General features: G+C 39.2%; 1 long non-coding RNA gene across 1 annotated transcript in view; it reads right to left on the bottom strand.

Moving 5' to 3' along the window:
* LOC110390034 overlaps nucleotides 1-15,584 on the bottom strand; it is a 25,958-nt gene extending 10,374 nt beyond the window's left edge. Inside the window, exon 1 of the long non-coding RNA XR_002433500.1 lies at nucleotides 15,545-15,584. This is a non-coding gene — a long non-coding RNA (uncharacterized LOC110390034). The remainder of the gene's footprint in view (nucleotides 1-15,544) is intronic.

Here is a 16,843-nt window from a genome sequence, read left to right as displayed (position 1 = left end):
GAGAAGAGAAGAGAAGAGAAGAGAAGAGAAGAGAAGAGAAGAGAAGAGAAGAGAAGAGAAGAGAAGAGAAGAGAAGAGAAGAGAAGAGAAGGAGAAAGATACTACCTCAGACTACCCACTTAAAACAAAAAGAATAACATCCATATGTCAGTCACATTTAAGTCCTAAATCCATTAAAGAGATAAAAGTACTGAAGCTGCAAGTGAAGGACTCTCACTGAATAACTGTAAATTTTCCCAAGGAACCCAACAATTGCTGGTGCACTTTTAGAAGATATCTTGATCTCTGCTATGTAAACCACATTAGGTGAAACAGATTCAGCTTCACCTGTTCTTGAGTCTGAAGAGCCCACACAGCAGCCACAGACACTCATAGACACTGACACAGGGCTCCAAGTGTGCCTACACACTGCAGAAATCTTTAGTTTTCTGCATCTTTTGATGAATGAGCCATCTTATCTGTGAAGTAAGACTGGGAGTATAATGAGAGGGAACACTGTCAGACATTAGACCCATTAGAGAAGAGTCACGAGATCTCTGCAGCCAAATACTACAGTGAGAGAGCAGTAGGGCAATTCATCCTTTCTGCCTAATTCTGGGCAAAGTGAAACGCGAAGGAAATGCAATAGGAAATCAAAGAGAAATTCAGTCAGTTCTCGACTGTGAGGGTAAATGAAGCAGTTTAGCATCCTCAGTTTGACAAGCTTGTCACTACACTGCACTTCAACCACTGCCACCAACTAGCATGTCCTTTACATGACTGGTTTCAGTGCTCCTTTTTGCACCTAGAGCAATGAGCTGATCCTGCTGAACCACAGCTTACAATGCAGAGAAAAAACACTATCATTAGGAAAACAAAGCCTAACATCTACACAAAGATCATGAAGCTGTGAGGTTACTGGGCATGTGGATTTTAGTGATGGGGTAGGATGCCAAAAGGTGCTGTTCTTAAAATTACATGTGTTGTGAGAATGTATGGCTAGAAAGTGATTAGAGGGTAGAAGATTAATCACAACCATTAGAAGGAAGTTTAATAATTCATGCTGGAGCTTAAATGTAATATTTGCACAAAGGAAAGCACTGAAGCTATAGCAGGATTAAGTTTCTTGATAAGCTTCAAAGCTTTCTGATTATTTGAGATGTTTCTACTAGATCCATAAGAGTTTTGAAAGCTCCCAGAAACAGGGACAGAAACAGACTTTTTCATTTGAAGCTTTCTACTAAATATTCAGCTCATAAACAGTACAATAAATCAGCAAACACAACTAACTTTAAGGATTTCTGAATGAATGAATGGTTGCATTCATTTTTTTAACATTTTTTATTTTTTAAATTGGCTTGTTACACAAACATAAATATGGGTTACCATGTGTTGATTTAAATATCTTCTCCTGGCTCTCTGTTTTTCCTCAGTAAGATGTTGGGTCAGGCATTCTGAGAGCCAAAAGAAATGGTAAGGAATGGCCTTGTGGTGGCTGTAACCATCTTTTGTAAGAAACACTCTGAGCAAATTTGAAGCAGCACACCTCACACATCCCGTGGACCTGGCAAAGCTGACAGGAGCAATTCTGGGAACACAGCACACGCAGCCTTGAGCATGCACATATACTGCATGTTTAGATGAGTTGTAGCGACGACTGGCTTGGTGCTTATGCACTTCTCAGTTTTCACTAAGCAACAAGTGAAATCACAATGTCCTGAACAAAATAACACTCAAATTCACAAATATATTGTTTCTAACACTCATATTAGCATACAATGGGGCCTATGTTTTTGTTATTGTAAGGTTTTTTTTTAAGGCTGAAGCACTGTTGAACAATTACTGTTAAGCTTTTTTGCAACTGATACAATGTAAATACTGCCAGGTATACGTAATTAGGAAAGAGGAGGACAAAATCTTTCAACTCATAAAAAAAAATCTAATTAAAATTCACCTAAAATAAAAAGTGCAGAAGTTTTGGGTGGTGTTATTTCCTAGGACCTTTTTATTAAACCTGGATAAAAGCAGAATTATGTCTAATCTAAGTTGAGATCCTGGTTACCAGCTCTAATAATCCATAAGGGAGTTAAAATTATTTTTAGGATGGTTTTGAAATATTACACAGAAGCTATCATTTGTCCAAGAAGCACTACTCTAGTTTTTCAGTATTTATGCCATTTTTTTTCAACGGTTGTCCTTAGAAACCCACCTAATCAGTGGGGGACACTCTCCAACGAAGTGTTGAACCTTCCTGCATACCTCAGCTCTTTTCAGCTGTTCATAACTCAGGAAGCATGGTACAAGATTGCTTCAAGGACCATGCCTGGAGAGCTACTCTTTCCAGCTGGGGAATGAAGCTGGCGGAAGATAAAGCACGTCTGTGTAGCACTGTGGGATCATAGAAACAAAGAACCACAGAATATCCTGTGTTGGAATAGACCCACAAGGATCACAAAGTCCAACTCCAGGCTCCATACAGGACCACCCCAAATCCAAATCCTATATCTCGGAGAGCTGTCCAAATGCTCCTTGAACTCTAGCAGCTTGGGGCTGTGCGCACTGTCACGGGAGCCTGTTCCATGCTCACTGCCCTCTCAGTGAAATAAAAGGAGAGGAACATGTGAGAAATTTAACCTTCTCCCTTTTCTGATGGTCTTAGATGCGAGCATGTAGATGGGGCTGTTCATTCTGCTTCGAATAGCAGGAAAGGATATTTCTATGTTTAAGGCAAATTGCATACTAAAAGAAAGAGATGACGTCTGTTTTTATGGTAAGGCCTTTCCCCAGAGAGGTATCTGACTAAAAGCGAGAGGCTGAGAACCACCGGGTACTATGAGTTTCCAGTTTTGCTTTCTCAGCTACCATCTTCCCTCCGTTTCTCTTTTCATTTCTGGCATTTTTTATCCCATGAATTTATCTCCTGCTTTTCTATCACAAGCAATAAATAAATAATACATTATTTTCTCAGACTCAGCATGAGATGAAACATAATCTGTGAGGAGTTAAAGTTTTTATTTCTAAAATGAAATTACTTGGAGAAAAAAAAAAAAAGAAAAAAAAGCATGGCCTGAGCTAGATTTGTTTTTGGGAAAAAAAGGAAGAGAATTCCAGAATTCGCGTGTGTTGGAGCAGAGGGGCACCTCAGTGCCTGGTGCTGTGCCTAAGTGTTCTCCCCAGGCTGAAGGCTCTTTTGCCAGGACAAAAGGTGTGATCTGGAAAATCCTGACCCAAAAATGAGGGAGAGCCTTGGCCTGGGGTAGGTGAAGGGAGGAGACTCTCCGGACAGGCTTTGTTTATTCCTACCTCAATCCTCTCTTAAATTGACTGCCTTCTCTTTGCATTTTATTCTGATGGTTGTCTTGCACTTTTATAAAATCTTGCAGGCTTGATTGTTTTGCAGGGACAAAGCTATGAGAGGGACTGTGGCTCCAGGCAAGTTGGAAAAAGCAGCAGGTGCCTTGTTGCTAGTTTTTCTCAAGAAAGGTTGGGCTACATGTGCACAGCTTCTGTTTCAAACCTGACAGAAGGAAATCAAAAGATTTTTCATCTTGTTAAAATGCAGCCAGCCAATGGTTTTCATTTCCAAAATATTACCAGATATTATTATCAAATGTTCAGATTTTACATTCCTGACAAACAGGAAATATATGCTGCACTAATAGGATGTCAATCAGAAAGATAACACCAATTTTGTGGTTTCTAAATCATCCCCACCACCTGCTGAGCCTTTGATCATCCCAAACAATTAATCTAAGAGATACATGATTAAGAAATAAATACTTCCCATTGAACCTGTGAGTTACAGTACATATTAGCAAGCTCTGATCTCGCTTTCAGTGATCACAAATCAATTACATACAAAGAGAGATGAGAGGGGTGCAAAGAGAGTCTGCCAATCAACAGATTTATTTCAGTAACAGTGAATTAAAATATATCGCTGCATTTTAGCTAATGTGATAGGACAGTATGCTTTAGGGACACACTTTTTTTTTCCCCAGAAGCTGGTGATAGAATGGCATTTTGCAGCTGTATTTATTAAAGAAGATTTCTGCTGTGTGGAACATTTTGAAATGTTGACTTTAAAATACAGAATTAAAATGAAGATCTGGAGTTTGGCACTGCCACAGAACAGGAAATCACAAGCATTCTGTCAGAAAACTGAAAGCAGTATCTCAGCACTGCTCAAACTCCTTGATGCTATCACCTACACATTTTTTTTTTTTGTGAAGGTACTCAGTGTAATATAAAGTTGTATATTCCATCTCAGCACTCAGACTGAATTCATGAGGGTGGCCACCTGAAGACTGTTGCTGAATTAGCAGTTTGGGAAGAGTTGTGGTTTTGTCCAAGATTAAGAAAACAAACAAAAGACAATAGCAACAACACACACACATAAGCAAAAGAACCTCCACAAAAAATAAAGAAAGCAAAACAACAAAACACCACCTCCATGATGAAATTCTGCGGAGATGATCCCTGTTGTTATCTTATTCCACCAAATTTAGAAATACTGCAAGTAGAGAACACTGTAAGCTGTCCTGATTCCAGCCCCAGCCCAGTCTTCAAGGGCATGAAGAACATGGATAATCTCAACTCTGAGAAAAGGATTTGAACAGTTCTTATTTTACAAGCCTTCACCTTTGAACATCAGCTTTCACAATACCCTCCTGGTGCTGTGCTAAGGATTCAGCAACTGAAGCTCTGTAGTCCATAGTCTACCTTTTATTAAAATCAGTTAAGCAGGAGATACATACTTAACTGTCTTTGAGGATCTAATATTTCAGTATGATTTTATCAGGAATCCCCCATCAGTGTTTAGCTCAGTCTTCATAAGCCTACTGCTGGGAGATAATGAGGAGTCTTTCAGATTTTACTGAAATTAGTGCGCATGTATTTTAACGCTCAGCAACATGCAGAATTGTGCTCTGAAAAGGAAGGAACATATAGATCACTGGATGGCTGTTTGTGTAATAGTAGAACACAGAAAATATTGCACATGAGATCATCACAATTAATACTTAATCATAATAACATCCTTTTCCTGGGTTTTTATACTGTGCTGTATCAGTCTGCTTTTTAAAATACATGTAAGTTTTGCAAAGAATCAGAGGCTGGTTGTATGAGGCCACTTACAACTTGCACTAGAAGACAGCATATCATGGCTGTAAACACAGTGTTCTGCATGCTGCTCCTCCAGTACCTGCTCATAAATGAATTTAATAATGCAGCTGGAAAGCTGCAAGTATATGAAGGCAAATGTATATTTCAATCTTATGTAAACAATAAACAGCCATTGAAGGCTACAGGATTACTATGAACAGATTCTCTAGAATCAGTGATTTCCAGTTCTTTCCCATGACCTCTGTACTCTGTCCTTCCTTGCATTGCTGTGTACTAAAGAAACTCAGAGAAAAGTTACTCAACATTTTGTCTAGCAAAATATGAGAAACCTTGTATTTTGTGTCTTTCACTAACACAGATAATTTTTCTGCATCTTTCAAAGTGCATCAGAACAACCTGGGATGTATGTCCAGATAAGTTACAGAAGTCAGGGCTAAACAGCACAAAATTTCTATCTTCTCTGAATTGGCAGTATTACCAAGTCTCATTGCTTTTGAGAATCTTTCTTTTCTCTTTTTCCAGTATATACATTTTTCCTTTTCACTTCTTCCCTTCCCTTTCCTTTCCCTTTCCTTTCCCTTTCCTTTCCCTTTCCTTTCCCTTTCCCTTTCCCTTTCCCTTTCCCTTTCCCTTTCCCTTTCCCTTTCCCTTTCCCTCTCCCTTCCCCTTCCCCTTCCCCTTTCTTTTTTTTCTGTCTGTATGTTTTTCTTTCTCTCTTTTTTACTTCTAATGTTTATTTTACTTTCACTGCCTAAAGAAAATATCTCTCATGTCTAAATGTTTATAAATCAACTTTTCTGCATGCTACTTACACATATATTATATTTTACTTAGTGGAAGCACTGTACATATTTAAGAGATCAAAATTAGTCATCATATAATTTTGAGAAAACTGATTAAAACGTCAAGAGTTCAACCTTGTAGAGCCTGTATTCAAGAAGGGGTGCAGGTTCTTGTGCGTGATGCAATATAGCATTTACTACTGTACATCTAATACTGTGGTATGATATGCTTTCATAAAGGTTTAGACATATTGACTTTCTGTTAAAAGGCTTTTAACATAAATTAGATGTGATTAATGAAATACGTAGCAAATAGATTATTGCTGAAATTGTAAAGGTGGCTTTTAAATAACATTTTTTTTTCCTGATGTAGACTTCAGCTAGACAGTTTCAACCACCATTTATTTTTCTGTGCACTTATTTGATAACTAGAACCCAGAAGAGCAGCGTATGGACACACAATAACCAAAATAGTTTGTCTTCATTATCTCGTAGACCTGTGCAAGCCTGGAGCCCTCAAGAAAAACCACAAGACTATACAAACTGGCAACTGTGGGTTTGTCTGTTCTCTATTGATTCTATTTCTGGAAAAAAAACATGAACCAATGTGTGAATCATGTGACTACTGAACTGAGTAAGTACCCACCAGCAGATAAAGCTGCTCTGAGGCCTTTTGTAGCCTGGTTTTGGTTAGTACCTCAAAACCTTTTTCTGTTTCTTTCTGAACCATTTGCTTTAATCTTTTTGCTTTGAGGCTAGAGGGTGGAAAACAGCCAACTAAGATTCCTAAAGAGGTTTTGGAAACTGCAAATGTAATTTCTAGAATGCTAGCACAACTTATCATTCTATAATTATTTACATCTATATAAAAATTTCATTTAGTTTCTCTGGACAAAGAGTTCTCATTCCTCTTTAAGCAGTGCTGTTTTGACGAGGTAACAGCAGAATATGGTGTGCAGTTCCAGATGCGAGGGCAAAGGGGCAGATTTATAAAATTAATTTCCGAAAGACCTTTGAATCATTTTAGGATTATTTTTGTACAAATTGCTGTGACTACAGTTACTGAAGCCCACAGCACTGCACTCACATTTGGAAGTGTTTATTAGCAAGTGATTATTTGCACTCAAAAATGAAATTCTGTTCATGGCATCTGCTCTGCTGCTATATCCTACTGGATTCAGAATGCCAATTTTCAATTCAACAAAGTCCTTCCCATAAACAAATATCAAAGAATTATTGCCAATAAGAATTGAATAACAATAAATCCCTTAATGCAATACATCCAGTTTTGGCTGAAGGTGTTTATGAGTGTGCCACAACTTCCTGCCTGCTTTTCCAAAAGTATTTCTTGAAACCATCTTCTACCTCTTCTACCATCTTCTACCTCCTGACCTCATTTTTCTCAGTACAGCTACGTTGCTCTTTTGGAAATCTCCTGTCTGCCTTCCTAAAACAGGCACCTTCAGCATCCTGTCCAGACTTTTGTTCTCATTTGTTCTCTACATCTTTAAGCTGAATTGATCTCTTTCCAGTGAAAGTGCTTTTGCTGTTATCCTTTCCAAGAACTTGAGCCACTAATTACATACTTAACGTCTTTTTATTCCTTCCATCTGATTGTGCCAAGCTCACAAATATTTAAATAAATCTAAACTTTAATTTTCAACACAACTTCCTACCAGGATTGTGACAAAACATAACATTATCCTCTGCATTAGCTCTCACTGTGTTCTCTGGCCACTCTAGCAGCCTGAGCTCTGCAGTCCTCCAAGCCACTGGCAGGTTTCAGCACCTGTCAGTATCCCTTAGGATCCATGTCCCCTTGTTCTCACTCAGTCAAAATCACCCTTGATAGACTGTCTTCTGTCTCATTGCCTGTCAGAATCACAGTTGTTCCCTTCCACTAAGTGGGCACTCACCAAAATCTGTGGTAACAGAAACCATAGCTGGAGGCTATGGTCCACATGGTCTGGATCACAAATCGAACAGTTTTTTTTTTTAATTTTTAAATTTTTTTTGTGAGTGTATGTGTTTGCTTTATTCCCCCCAGTTCCACTAATAAGCTTTAGTCTTCTTTTGCATTTAAACGGTATGCAAGCAAATCAGTGCATATTTCAATGTCTTGTTCAGCAGAGATATTAATTAGCTCTGAAAACTGCATTACTGTGATGAAAATCCAGATTTGCAAATATGCAATTTACATCTATGCAATACTGTCAGTAGAAGTGATTGATGCTAAATAGGTGTTTTGAGGGCACCTGCAGGGAAGACAATTAACACATATAAAATATCCTTAGATTTCTGGGAGAACTTTTCATGTGGATTTTAGTGTTTATTTCGATTCCTCAAACCTCTGTTCCTTATACCTCTAATTCTGCTCTCAAGGTTGGTTCAGGGCTCCAAAGAGACAGTTAGACAAAAGGCAAAAGGCACCTATGCACAGGAGATGGAAAGGAGAAAACAACAAAGGAGGACAAAGACTGTACTGCCAATTTACATGTGCTTCAAACACCCCTGATTCTCTGCTACTCAGTTAAAAGAAAAAATATTTTTACCTCTAAAACTTCTCTCACATGTACTGTCCTTAAGGCTGTCACTCAGCAGAAGGAAACACATATGTCTCAAGAGTACTTTTGTGCTTTTCTCAATTTTATCAAGGGAAAATATGTTGCACGTTCTCCTGACTTTCCCAGATTTTCAAATGCAGTTTATTCTAGTTTCTTACAAACTTTCAATGTTCCCTGTTTTTACTGCTCACAATATAATCGTTTTCATAAATGAAGGGACAGGGGAAAAAAAAAGGAAAGAAAAAACAGTTGATTGATAGAAGAATGGGATTATAGACAGATAGAAGAAATGTGTAACTTGTCAGGGTATATATCAGTGAGCATTTCTGTACTTTAGAAATGTATAAAGATAGTAAACCCACCTACAATTCCATGGCTTTGCAATTTTTTTTGGCAAAAGCAGAGATAGTTGAATGTCTCTGCACATTTAAATAAATTTCTAGGTGATTATATCTGTTATACAGAAGTTAGGTTTAAAATGAAATAGAAAATCTGACAAACTTTATTCTGTGACCAAACTCATCTCCAAATGGGTGTACTTGCACTAATACTTTTTCTTCCACAAAACCCTTGCTTGCGCATGCAAATATGCAGTTGTACACTTGATTATCAACGGACCTATTTAGGCTTTCTGAGGAATTACATAGTCTAGGTAATATCTCAGCACACCCCTAGCATTTTTCTTTCTGATACTAGTCCTACTTATTGCTATTTTTCTTTCTGAATACTCTTGCTGGCTGTAAACACATTGCAAGGGAAACTAAAGACATACATTTTGAAAACTAGCTGGCTAAAATAGCATTTTTCTTCTGGAAGTAAGTTCTGTAATTTCCGTTCTTTCTGTACATGAGTGTTGCTGTATTTGCCCACATTTCTCTAACTCTGGTTAACATCACAGCTGCTGAATGGGCAGTCATGGATTTAAAGTTTATCACTGACTGTTTATAAAAAAAATATTTTTGCTATTCTAGGAGGAACTAGTAAAAGACAGACAGCCATAGCACATGCGGCAGCTGAACAGTGAAGTCCAAGGTAATTTGAAGGAAACTAATACCGAAACTGTAAGCAGAAAAAATGTTTTGATATTAGGATAGACAGAAAGTGTTAACACTGATAAGATAGGGGATCTGTAAAAAGCTGTCTCAGTCAAGGCAGGCATGTGCTCTCTGGAAATAAGAAAACCAAGATATTGCTTCCACAAAGGAGGGTGAAAAGGGATCTCTTCCTTCCTTTCCCGCAAAAAAATAGATAATTATGATTATCATTCAGGCTTGTCAGGAAATGAGTCGGAGGGTGTTTTCTGGTCTTTCCTCTTTTTTTCTGTAATAAGAGTCACTGCAAAGTAAGAACAACATCTTTGTAAAGTAGCAGTGTCAAGAGCAAGGCAAGTCCACAACTTATAACTTCAAAACCTTTTAAATCCTCTAAATGCTTTTCAAAGTATGAAAATATCATGAAAAAATAAAAAAGGTAAAAAGTTGTATTTCCAGAAGATGGACAAGAATCACACGCAGCAGCTAGATATGTAACCAAGCTGTAAACACCCACACATGAGTTGTGTTTTAAAAAGCTGGAATGGGCTATTTGAAACCCAGTCTCACCTTCCTAATATTATTTTATTAGTAAAGGTTACTTTGCAGTGCATTTATCGTAATGATACTGAGTCCAGTTAAGCCAATGATGATTTAGTTTTTGACTTGAATTGCAGGAGACAGCTAAATCCTTACAACATACTTCAACCAGCAAACCTACGTAAATGCCATAACTATGTATATGAATGAGGACGCACTTGTTCATATAAAGCATGCCTGAAATTCAGCTACCTTAACTTTAATATACCTGAATTAAGCAGTATGATTTTGCTACATTTGTAATCAAATAGCTTTCTTATGTGTAGATCTTGAGCATTCAGTTAGAAAGTGCTGCTAACCAGGGAAGCACCACCTCTTCAAACTAGCAAAGGAACTAGCGATATCCAAGTCATGGAAATCATGGAGAGAACATAACTTCAGAGTGTAGGAAATTGAAAGATCATTGCTTAGGCTATAATCACTTTTTTAAATGAAAAAATAATTAAGAAATATAGAAAGGGAATCACTTTTCAAGCTGATTTAGAAAAAAATGGATCTTGGAGCACACTTTACCTCCTGAGCCACAGCAGAGCTGTATGGTAAGCCTTACACTCCTCTCCTGCTACAGCTAACTAGCTGATCTGATTTGTAAACAGACACAATCAATAGGATGATGACTGCTGAGTACTGTTTTAGATGGACCGTTTTCATGTTCAACGTGTTTTTAAATGAAAGCAATTTTTAATCAATCCTTTAAAAATAGTACTACAGAGTATTGGCATCTGTCATGTATTATGAGAATATATTTATCAAGCACGCAAAATAACAAATGCTTTCAAGCATTTGCCCGTTAGCAGGCGATTACAGAAATCCTAGACCTTTGCAGATGGGTATCAGGGTTTGGTAAGAGGAGGTTTGCATCACTGTACTGTAGCGAGGCTAAATAATTTGTACTAGGTCAATACTCTGTCAGAGTTCTTCAAAAGAGAAGAAAGTGGGCTATTTCAGCACATCGTGAGAGAATCTGCACTATGTCACAAAGACATCGAAATCCTGGACTCCTTCACTATAATATCTAAGCACTTGGAGTAACCCTAAGCTGAATGTGGGGCTCTGACCACCACTCTGTGAAACGTTAAAAAAGCTTAGATCATTTTAATAATGGTATCTAAGAGCCTGATCACCATAAAGCTGCATCAAAGTGGTTGGATTATCTTCGTGCAATATCAAAGAGCTTACAGAAAGCTTTGGTTTGAGTGCATGAGAGCAGCTGCAGTGTTTTTAACAGATTCTGACTACAAGTTCACGTCCAGCTTCCCTTCCCTGTGATATCTGTAAAAATTTTGTTGTGATATGTGCAGAAAAAAAAAAAGAGGATAAAATTGGGTTGAATATGGCTGTAATACTCTAGCAGTCAGAGAAGTTAAGCAAACTGCTTCTGAGAAGAGTCATGTTTCAGAAAGTATAAATTGAGGGATAAGAAACAGAAAGACTGTGTGATCCTCTTTTTATTCTCCTTCACTCCCCTCCCCCCCCCCCACTGCTCTGCCTTTCTATTGCCAGGCTTTAACGTCTGCAAAGACTCAAAGTAATGGGAATGAGGGAGTGAAGGAGAAATATTTATGTCAGGGAAGTAATACTTGGAGGAATTTAGAGCCTAATAAGAGCACCATTTTTCTGTGAGATTGTGAAGGGTAAGAAATAATGAGGGCAGTGGCACAACAGTGGCAGTCTGAGGTTAGCAAAGTCCAGGCACGAGGATATTCAGCCAGGAGCAGAGAGGAAAAACAACAGCTGGTGTAAGCCATCATCATGTGTCTTGATCTCCACCAGGGACAGGTGGCCAGGGCAACTCCACACCCTTCTCTCCCTACGATGTTTTGGAGCCTACCCCAAGTATCGGGGCCTGGAATGCTGCCTTCACACGCTGTTTCTTAGATCTTTGTGCTGTATTTTTGGAAACGTTCAATTCCCACACTGTTGGAGCCTCTCAGGCTCGTGCTGGAGGGGATGCTAAGTATGATGTTCAGGCTGGGATGCACCCCACCTCCATCAGAAGAGTGTCTGTACAGAGATGTCGTGGTGCAGTCTGCTTGCCGTGTCTGCCCCAGAGGCGTGCAGGCCACAGCTGCTACCAGAGCACGGGGGCTGTGTTGGAGACAAATGTGCTCAGGGTGGGTGGCCTTTGTGGCAGCTTTGGGATACCAGTACCACTTACTGTTTACCTGAGGGGCTATCCAGCCTCCCCATAAGTCACAATGATATCCACTGCCTGGCTAGCAAGCTTTGTTACCTTCACAGCTTGCATCCTATGTGCCCTTGTGGAGCTGCAGCACCAAGTGCCACAGGAAATGCATGCTTGTCTTTTGAAAAATCCAACCCTAGAACCCACTACAAAAGCACATATCAAATGGGTAAAGACTCCTTATCTCATTGAGTTAGGCTTGGATGTTCTGCAAAAGCTGCAAAAAACTGGGCTGTCCTGAACATGCTGCCCAGAGGTTACTCTCTGCTGACTTGTTCAGGCACGTGTGGTATCACCTAACAGGAATCACTGCGATTTACAAATGAGGAACAACAGAATTTGGAAACTGTAATTGTGGTTATTGGGCAATGCTGTCTAGCCCATACCTCAAAAGTTGGCACTTACTGACTCTCAGAGGGTTGTGTAATCCATGAAGACAAGATGAAAAACCTTGTTGCACACCCGTGTGTGATGCTTCATGTGTGACCAGCAAGTGGCACCCGGGTGTCCAGATGACTTGCTGAATTTGTCCCAGCAGGAGTGCATTTTCTGTCTTAATGCAGAGCAAAGCACTGGCATGAAAATCCTGGCTCTGCCTGCAGTCAGAAGACATTTTAACACTGATGACAGTGGGAGGGGATTGTGCTCACAAATTGTGTAATAAAGGTCAAAGAAACAGGATATGAGTGCAGAAAATGTTACAGTTGGGGGAGGCAGAAAGCCAGCCTGCTTTCCCTGCTTGGCTTCAGTTGATTCATCTTATGTTTGACAAAGGAAGAAGTGTAATAATGAAAGAAGAATAACATGCACAAACCCATAAACTTTAATTCATAAGTTTAAGAGGCATAGTTTGGATGAAAGCTTCAACACAGATCTAGGTGGGAATTTGTTCTTTCTCCTGATGCTTCCAACCAAATATTGTTCTTATTAAATGTACATCTACTTGTGGTTGTGCTGAAGTATTATTTAAGATGAAAATTTAGTGCATGAAACAAACCTAGCTAATATATACCTAAATAAAGTTAGATATATAGATGGATAGATTTTTATAAAAATTCTATTTAGGCGAACATAATAACTCAGAGATGTCAAGAGCTCATTCCTTCTTTTCTATTTTCAGGAATGAAGAGAGGCACAGCAATTACACATAGTTAGGATGAGCAATACAATAAGAAACGAAATTTAGGTACATTACATTCTAGTCTAGTATCTACTTGATTTCTGCTTTCAGCAAAAAGCACCTCTGTCTCATTTGCTTCCATCATAATGGACTAGTAATCATTTTACCTCATTTTGTAGTAAAAGTATTAGAATCATAGAATTATAGAAACATACAATGGCTTAGGTTGGAGAGGATCTTAAAGGTCATCTAGTTCCAAACCCCTGCCCTGGGCAGGGTCGCCACTTACCAGATTGGGCTGCTCAGGGCCCCATCCAACCCATCCTTCTGGGCATCCTGCGTCAGTGCCTCATTACCTTGAGTAAAGAATTTCTTCCTAACATCTAACCTTAATTTCTCTTCTTTCAGTTTAAAGCCATTCTCCTTGTCCTGTCACTGTCAGACCATGTAAAAAGTCATTCCCCTCCTGCTTATAAGCTCCCTTCAAATACTGGAATGTTGCAATGAGGTCTCCCTGGATCGTTCTCTTCTCCAAGCTAAAGAAGCCCCTGTAGTTTTGGACTCAGACTAAGCGCCTTCTCAAACCTTATAAAATCCATACTTAGTTTGATAGTCACCCCTGATAGTTTTGAAAGGGCTGCCTTCCTGTCTCTCAGAAAAGTTATTTGTGTGGGTGAGGCCATGAAGCTAAACACAATTACCCTCCATCAGCAAAAATGTCAGAGACAAATTCCTGGAAGATGAGATAATTCGGCAGCTGAATTGCATATGGAGAACACCCTATGAACATGACCTAGCTCATCCTGAACATGTACAACTGAGTAAACATGTTGTTCTTCTGGAGCTGGTTGGTCATGCTAACAACTGAAAAGCTTCCAGACTGGATCTGCATTCTGTGTGTAGCAGTCTGAGTCTCTTTCTATAACCATCCGTACAGACACACCAACTGTAAAGCCATATGCAGATAAGAAATTGAGTTATCTGAGATTTCTACATAGTGGTATTAAAAGGAAAGTTCTATGATCAACCACGTCTGGAAGACATACCTTCATACAATCATGAAATATGAAAGATAAAACTCAAGGAGATGTCAAAGTCATTCATCATTTAGATAAAATTAAATCTTGTTAACTTTGTGACACACATCATTCAATAAATGCTGGCTCTACAAAGTGAAATATATATATGCAGGGAAAGACGTAATATCAAACAGCATATAAATTAGAGAATATGTGTGAATTTCTATGGATCTATTAAGTGTTCAAAGTATACAATGTTATTCATTCACTGTGCTCCACTTGTGACTTGCCCCTGGAAAGAAGTAAAAGTGACTAGGCTCACCATCTCATCTTCCATCCTTCCTGAAGTCTCCAACCACCCTCTAATCACATCTCCACAGAAACCACAAACTCTTCTGCTCCAGTGGAACTTTGCATTTCTGTTTCTTACAGCAGAGAAAATACTTAGAAAGCATTAAGCCGAGACCCATCAAGCTAACTGTACTTGAAACTAAAACTCAAATAGCACACTGTTAATTTATGGTTAATTCCACTAACCGTTTTCCAGTCCCACAACACTGTCTCAGCAGTCAAGAACAGCACCACATTTTTGGGAATGCTCATTGGAGACATCATCAGAGACTAATTCAAAAAGACAGTTGGAGCTAACCAGAAATGGAGTGCTTCTCTCAAGGTGTTTCTGGTTGAGGACATAGATGATAGTTCTAGTTGGTTGCTAATATCAGTAAGAGCAAGGACTGTACTGAGGTTATTTAAGTCACGGCCAGGGACATAGTTTAATTTGCATAGGAGGTTTTCTTAAAGTGTATTCATACGGATGCAGAGTGGTAGTTGTCACGGTATTGTCTAAGGGTCTGTGTCCGTGACAAGGGGGGGACAGGCCCAAAAGAAAAAAAACGAGAAAAGAGGAAGGAAAGAAAAAAAAAAAATCGCCGCGATAAGAGCCAGCCCCCGGGCGGTCCGGCGGCTAAAGCGGCAGAGAAGCCGCGGAGCCGCAACCTGGGAAGAGGGGGACCCGCAGACGGATCTAACACAAAAAAAAAACAGCGGCACCGATCTGAGGAGGAACAACTAATTTTACTAAATATATCAAAATGAGGCTAGTAGAATTATGATAGAGGGTTTACAGGCTGAAAATCTTACACAGTAAAATGCAGGAGGACCACGTGCTTTCTCCGCCGGGCTGGGAAGAACAGACCCCGCGTCTCCCACGTGGCTTCACCACCCCCTCTCCCGCAAAGACCCCTGGGGAGTGCACCTCCTCCCCTCCCCCTCAGAGGGCCACACCAAAAAAGGCAGTTTACAGTAACCGGGGAATTAACCCTTTAACTGCCCGTACCTTACATGATGTAATGATGTGGAATACCGACAACAAAAAAAATCACAAAACCATAACAGTAGTGCAATAATTACTTGATGGAAAGAGCCTTGTGCTACTCAACCTCCTGGAATGCATATAAGCAAGGCAGAGATGGATCCAATTTTGGTTCTTTCAGATTTACTAGCCTTTTCTTGCTCTGGATAGCAGTCTGTTTTAGTTTACATTGGTAAAATTTGAGGTGACTCCATCAAAGCAAAATATATCACCTATATAAAATGCAAGAGACTTTATAGAGAGGCCCATTTCATTATAATGTTCCAAGCAAAAAAACCTGTAGTTTTTGAATTAAATGCAGCAAGATAGAAATTTATACTCCCAGCCACCTCACAAGGCACTAAATTGAGTATTTCACAATATTTTGCACAACAGAGATCTCACAATAAAGCTTCCAAATGAAGATTTTTAAAATTTTTTGAAATTACTTTCAAAGTTGACAGCTCTAAAACTTCTCTCTCCACTTCCTCAAAGGCTTTTTGACAGCTTCTGCTTCCATGGTAAAATGGTTCTTCTACTACAGAAGCAAATCCAGGAGCATTGCCTTATAAATTAGTAATGGATTAACTACAGGATGATCAGGTTGACTCATAGATAATTGATTTCACTGCTCATTCTTGCAGGGAATTTATGAAAAAAATTATTGTCCACACTAAGAAGTGAAGTCTCTCACACAAAGTTGTACTTTAGTTCACAGACGTAAGAGATCACGCATTCATATCATTAGAGCAGATGGTAGAGAAGTGTTCCTGATTTATTTGTGAGCTTTCCCCATTCTTACTATTTTGCAGCTGAGTAGCTGGAAGACCTTAGAGCCAGAAGTTTCAAGAGGGGATGAGTACCTAAGGAGAAGGGAGAATGGACAACAGATACAGTCAAATGTCACTGAGAGGTCCATGTTTCCAAGGTTCACGCTTTGCACCAAGGACTTAGCTTTATTTACTACCTACTAATGCATAGTTAGCAGTTCAGAGCAAAGTAATCCTCACTAAGTTCTTCTCCTACTGAATAGTAACATCTGGGGGACAGAGTTGAGTAGATTCCGCAGGAGTATGTGTACTATTCCA

Source organism: Numida meleagris, chromosome Z (assembly GCF_002078875.1).
Source record: "Numida meleagris isolate 19003 breed g44 Domestic line chromosome Z, NumMel1.0, whole genome shotgun sequence".
Classification (NCBI taxonomy): Eukaryota; Metazoa; Chordata; class Aves; order Galliformes; family Numididae; genus Numida; species Numida meleagris.
This window is presented reverse-complemented; position numbering and strand designations above follow the sequence as displayed.